Source organism: Hordeum vulgare, chromosome 3H (genome assembly GCF_904849725.1).
Source record: "Hordeum vulgare subsp. vulgare chromosome 3H, MorexV3_pseudomolecules_assembly, whole genome shotgun sequence".
NCBI classification, from domain to species: domain Eukaryota; kingdom Viridiplantae; phylum Streptophyta; class Magnoliopsida; order Poales; family Poaceae; genus Hordeum; species Hordeum vulgare.
Genome location: NC_058520.1, coordinates 508387169 through 508393168, shown reverse-complemented (window position 1 = coordinate 508393168; position 6000 = coordinate 508387169).

Genomic DNA, 6000 nt, shown 5'->3' with positions numbered 1-6000 from the left:
AAGTGAAATTAATATTTTGTCAAACCTGAAAACAAAAACCATGGATGGGTTCCAAATATTCCATAAGGGATTATGAAATTGTAACCAACATTTTATAAAATGCTTTGGTGCCTCAAAATAAATAAAACAGAGCCCAAAAGCATTTAATTAGCCCTTTAAATTTCATGGAAAATTCAAACAGATTTATTGAAGTCCCAAACAAATTGTGGCAATACTAACTATTGAATATTATTTGTTGGAGCAAGGCACACATTTTTACAAAAGCCAATATGTTGTAAAAATAAATAAAAACATAAATAAAACAAAAGGAAAAAGAAAAGAAAAAAAACCTCCCCCAAGGGCCTCGGCCCAGCTCGCCACCAAGCCGACCCAACCCCCCAGCCGGCCCACTCCTCCCATCCTGTCCCCAAGCCTATAAAAGGCCACCACCCCAACCCTAAACTTTTTCCTCCCCTTCTCCCCTCCTCACCCCGACGACGACTCTCCCTTGCAGCCCACTTCGGCTCGAGCTACCCCGCCGCCCGAGCCACCCTTGCCGTCACCACCCTGCCGTCGCCCGCCCCCCTCACCTCCTCATCTCCTCCCCTCCGGCTCCTACGAGCCTCACCGCCCCTTCTCACGACGCTAGTGAGCACCCCTCCTCACCTCTCTTCCACCCGGTCCGGCCGCCCCTCAGGCGAACCCCTGGAGCCGCTGCACCCCAAATCTGTTAATTATTTTTGTTAATTATTTAACAGGGTATGACATGTGGGACCCACCTTGTTAACTAACATAATTGAATTTTAGATTAATTAAACTATGAAGTAAACACTGAATCTATGACTGTGGGACCCACTCGTCAGTTTGACCACTCAAACTAGACTTTTGACTGCCGATGTTAGCATGATGTCATGCTGATGTCATAATTGTATTTCTGAATTAAAACAAATCTTTTAAGTTCTAAAAATTAATATAAAATAATTGTTAACTCGTATGAAAATACTTTGTACATGGAAGTTGCTTCGAAAAAGAGACGAATCCAAATACGTTGTCCGTACGTATGTCACATGCCCCTAGCATAACGAACATGGACATTTTTTGCATTAGGATCACTTGTCCTGTAGTAGCCAGATACCGGGGAAATATCATTAGATATATTCCCGCTCCCTCATTGACGTGTAGTACTGCGTTAGCTCATGCCCAACACTCCATATTTCCATGCCATGCATCCTGATGCACCTGGTTGCTATTGTTTATTGTTTCTTCCCCCTCTTCTCTTTGGTGGACGTCGAAGCTGACACTGCTGCCGGGTATGAATACCCTCCTGACGACCAACCTTTTGCATCAAAGCAACAAGGCAAGAAAACCCCCTTGATCATTCCTTTATCGTCCAATCTCTCTTCCTCATGCGTGCATTAGAATTTTCTATTATTGCAGATAGCTCATATTCTGATGCATAGCCTGTTTTTGTTAAACTGCTACTATACCCTAATGAATATGAAATGCTTAGTATAGGTTAATCAGTGATCCCCATTGACCCCTTAGTCTTAGTTGCCCCTGCTTTACCGTCAAAGATTCGATCAACTGATCGACGAGCCAAGACCCATCACATAAGTTCACCCCCCTTGTTGTACAACGATGTAGAGCTACTACGGAGTATCGATGGTGACACCTCGTTACGTACTCCTCATGCTAGCTCTGTAGTGTAGTTAACCGACAGTGGTTCACGGAGGGTGATTCCTCCTTCACCACTTCTGACAATGACTCTATCATGCAACCCCTCAAGCGTGGACCAAAGAGGGTGATTCCTCCCTGGTCACCATAACGGTTACATCATTCAAAATCTATCAAGAGTGATACCTTGAATCCCTGTCATGTTACAAAGACATGGTTACTTGACCTTATTACTGGGAACATGATGAAATGTGTGTTGCAGGTGGATTCCCGCGTGATTGTGACGAGGCGTGGCCGGACATTCTCGGCCCTTGTCACACATCCTCGAGACGGCACGACGGGACCACATATCGTGGCTTGCTGATGTAACGACCAAACCTCGAAGGATTTGAGTCTCTGTGATTTACTATGCTAGTCCCTGGATCGACTCGCTAGCAGACACAGTATACATGAATACCAGAATAACAAGTGCATCATTTATTACAACGTATGATCCATAATTTATGAAGTATAACAATCTATATATCACTTAGCTAGCTTTATTATATCAAACAATGGAAAAGTAGCAGATTAGTAACGATGAGTCCCATCATAGCCCACTCGCGATGCTGAGTGAAGACTCGCGACCCTAACGGTACCTTACTCCTCGTCTGAATATCCTACAACAAGAGACGTTGCAGCCGTATATGTCAATACTTTGAATGTATTGGCAAGGTTACACAGAAATAATAATAAGAAGACCTACATGTACATGCATAGTATAACAAAGGAAGGCTTGAGGTTTATTTTGCAGAAAGCTAATTTTATCCTCATAGCTACCTAATAGTCAAGTTTTAATTTTTTTTACTACAATTAACTCACATATGGTTGAAATGGCATCTCCAACTCAACCTATTACCATCATTAAGTTTCCCACCAAATTTTATTAAGTGTATCATCTGTCAAGATCATCCAACAACTGTAATGGCCTAGCTGCTCAAAATTGTCCATAACCGGGGCACGACTAATCATGATTAGTTTAATACTCCGCAGAGTTTTATACGATTTTCCCACTACACCCAACCCGAAGATTGAGACGAAGTCTTTCAGAAGCAGTCACCTAGTTCCACAGGAGGCCCATCCAACTATGAGAACTACATCTGCCCGCACATCCGGGTAAGGTTTCCACAACTGATCATCTAAGCCAGAGCACATATAGCCAATGGTCGCACAAAGAAGCTACTAGTCACTAAGTCTGTCTGATCTTTTTGAACCTCGGCGGCAGTCCACTTACATTCAGAGGATCGAAACCATGATGTTCTTGAAACACCCCAACAATACCACATCCATCCAGAGGTGAATTATATCCTTAGTTACTACTCAATTTATTTTCTAACAAGCCTCACATAATCTCAATGAATACAGGAACCAACCCCGTCTACATAGCATAGCAAAACTATAAATACCACGATCTTCATTGTCGAGGGGATAGCTCAATAGCATAGCATAATAATAATATTCCTATACATGCATAAATTGATAGTGTGATATAATACTACATGCATAGAAAATAATAGGTGAAGGATGATTAACATATAACTTGCCTTGATTTTGGTTCAGAAAGTCACACACCTAACAATAGTTTGCGTCGCACTCCGGACAATCTACACGGTTTCAAATGAGCACAACACATAAATCACCACATTCAAAATAACACCAAATAAAACCAACGACGAGAAATAAATTTTCAAAACCAGAACCAAAGTGGCATAGCAGGTACAAATCATTTACATGCTGATACAAACATAACACAAAAAAGAAACAACTAATTTGAACGAACGATTTGAAAGATATGGCCTCTGATAGGTTTAAACTAAATGTGGCCAAACTAAAATTTAAACATCGCTAATCTGAAAACTATTAGTGCTATCATATTCTACTCATCATTGTGAGTTCACACGAAAATCAATTTCCTAAATCAGCCATACCAGTTAAAAGTTAAACACGTTTGAAAATCAAAGAGAGAATATGTCCTGAAATATATAGGGCAAAAATTAGGTTTAATGCACCCTGTAACGCCATGTGTCGCGCTGGGATTGGCCGAAACAAATCACGTGCGTGTGCTCACCAAAAACAGCAGGGAACGGCGATGACCTCGGGCGTTGGCGGCGGTGCTCCGGCGACACACGCGATGCGGTGGCTCCTGTGCACCATGCTGCTCTTGTTCGCGATGATGCTCCTGTTCGCGAGGGGAAAAAATCAGGCGAGGCGGTGTCGTGCGAATCGTGGCGAATCAGGTTGTGCTACTTGGGGAAAAGAACCCTCGCGCTCCTCGCGAGGCTATAGCACGCTCCTGGCAAGGGCTCAGGCGGCTCGGGGAAAGAGCCTCGCGTGCGTTGACCGGAACGATTCCGGCTCGGGGAAGAGGCATTTCCAATTCGGCGCTTTGTTAACTCAGGCTTGCAACATTTTTAATGGGTGAGCCCATATACAAGGCGGGTGATGAACTTTTTCTGACAAACTCTATAAACATTTTTTAATGTTGATGAACTAATTTTAAACTTTAATGAACATTAATTAAAATTGATGAACATTTTCTAAAATTGTGAACTTTTTTAAGTTCAATGAACTTTAAAAAAAATCATGAACTTTTGTTTCAGTTCAATGAACTTTAAAAAAAAAATACATGAATTTTTTTTTAGTTCAACGAACTTTCTCTAAAAATACATGAACTGAATTTCGATGAACTTATTCTAATTTAATGAACTTATTTCTCAATTTCAATGAACTTTTTCCAATTTGTATGAACTTATTTCAAAATTGATGAACCATTTATAAATATGATTTTTTTTCAAATGGATGAACCTTTTTTTAATCTGTAAAACTTTTTTGTTTTCATATTTTTATTTTTGTAACAAATAGAAAATCTGGGTTGTTTTCTGTACTGTATGAATAGAAAAGAAAAAGAGAACAAGAAAAACTGGACAGCTCACGTATGTACTAGTCGGCCGGCCCTGGCCAACGAGGCTGCATGCGCCGGATCGTTAACCGACGCGTGCAGCGCTAACTAGGAGTTTGGCACTTTTTTTTTGTTTTAAAAAAAACTGCTACGAGAAAAAGAGTAACTACATATATATACATATTTCTGGCTAAGAAAAAAAATACCAGAAATATTTTAAAAAAATACTATAACACACAACACAATGTATGCAACTAATATAATCTACACGAACCCTAGTTCCACCTAATGCAACTTTTAAAATAAATTTTATGCAACAGGCCACACAACAAGCAGTGAGAACTCAATTAAAAATAATTTTGGAGTTTATAAAATTTGCAAAACTGTATCAGGTAACTCCAAATAATATTCTGAACATTATGAACTTTTTATTTTATAGGGGAGAAGTCATGTTATCTCCATTCCAATAAATTGACCTTAGTAGCATAATGAATAGAATTTTCAGAAAGACAAATAATGCATAGAAAAATATGAGATGCATATGAATGTTCTATTAACATCCTAATTTAAGAAATTTGGGATGTTACAAACCTACCCCCCTTAAGATGAATCTCGCCCTCGAGATTCGGGTTGGCTAGCAAATAGGTGTGGGTGATCCCGCTTGATATCCTCCTCTCGTTCCCAAGTAGCCTCTTTTTTTAGTATGATGATCCCACTGAACCTTGCATAATCTGATTGTCTTGGTGCGAGTAACTCTCTCTGCTGTCTCCAGAATCTTAACACGCTTCTCCTCACATGTCAAATCAGCCTCCAATATAATTGAATTGCCTCAAGTGGCATTGTATCTCTCAAAGGAACTTCTACCATCTCTGCATGACACTTCTTCAGCTAGGATACATGAAACACATTATGAACTCCTGACAAGGCTTCTGGCAACTCCAGCTGATAAGCTACCTCTCCTCTACGCTCCAAGATCCTGTAAGGCCCCACAAAGCGTGGTGCTAACTTACATTTGATCCCAAACCTCTTAATTCCATGAAGGGGTGAAACTCTAAGATATGCACGGTCTCCTACCTCATATGTCACCTCCTTATGCTTTGCATCTGCATAACTCTTCTGTCTAGACTGGGCTATCTTTAGCCTATCACGAACCAACCTGACTTTCTCCTCGGCATCTCTAATCAGGTCTGGTCCAAAGAATTGACGCTCTCCAACCTCATCCCAATTCAATGGTGTTCTACCCAATTCAATGTCTGTGGATGGAATGTTGTACCGAACTCCAGTCCAGTGCCCAACGATTCATGCAAGTGACGCCAAAATTTAGAGGTGAACTGAGTACTTCTATCAGACACTACCTTCCTTGGAACTCCATGCAGACAAACAATTATGCACATATAAATCTTTGCTAG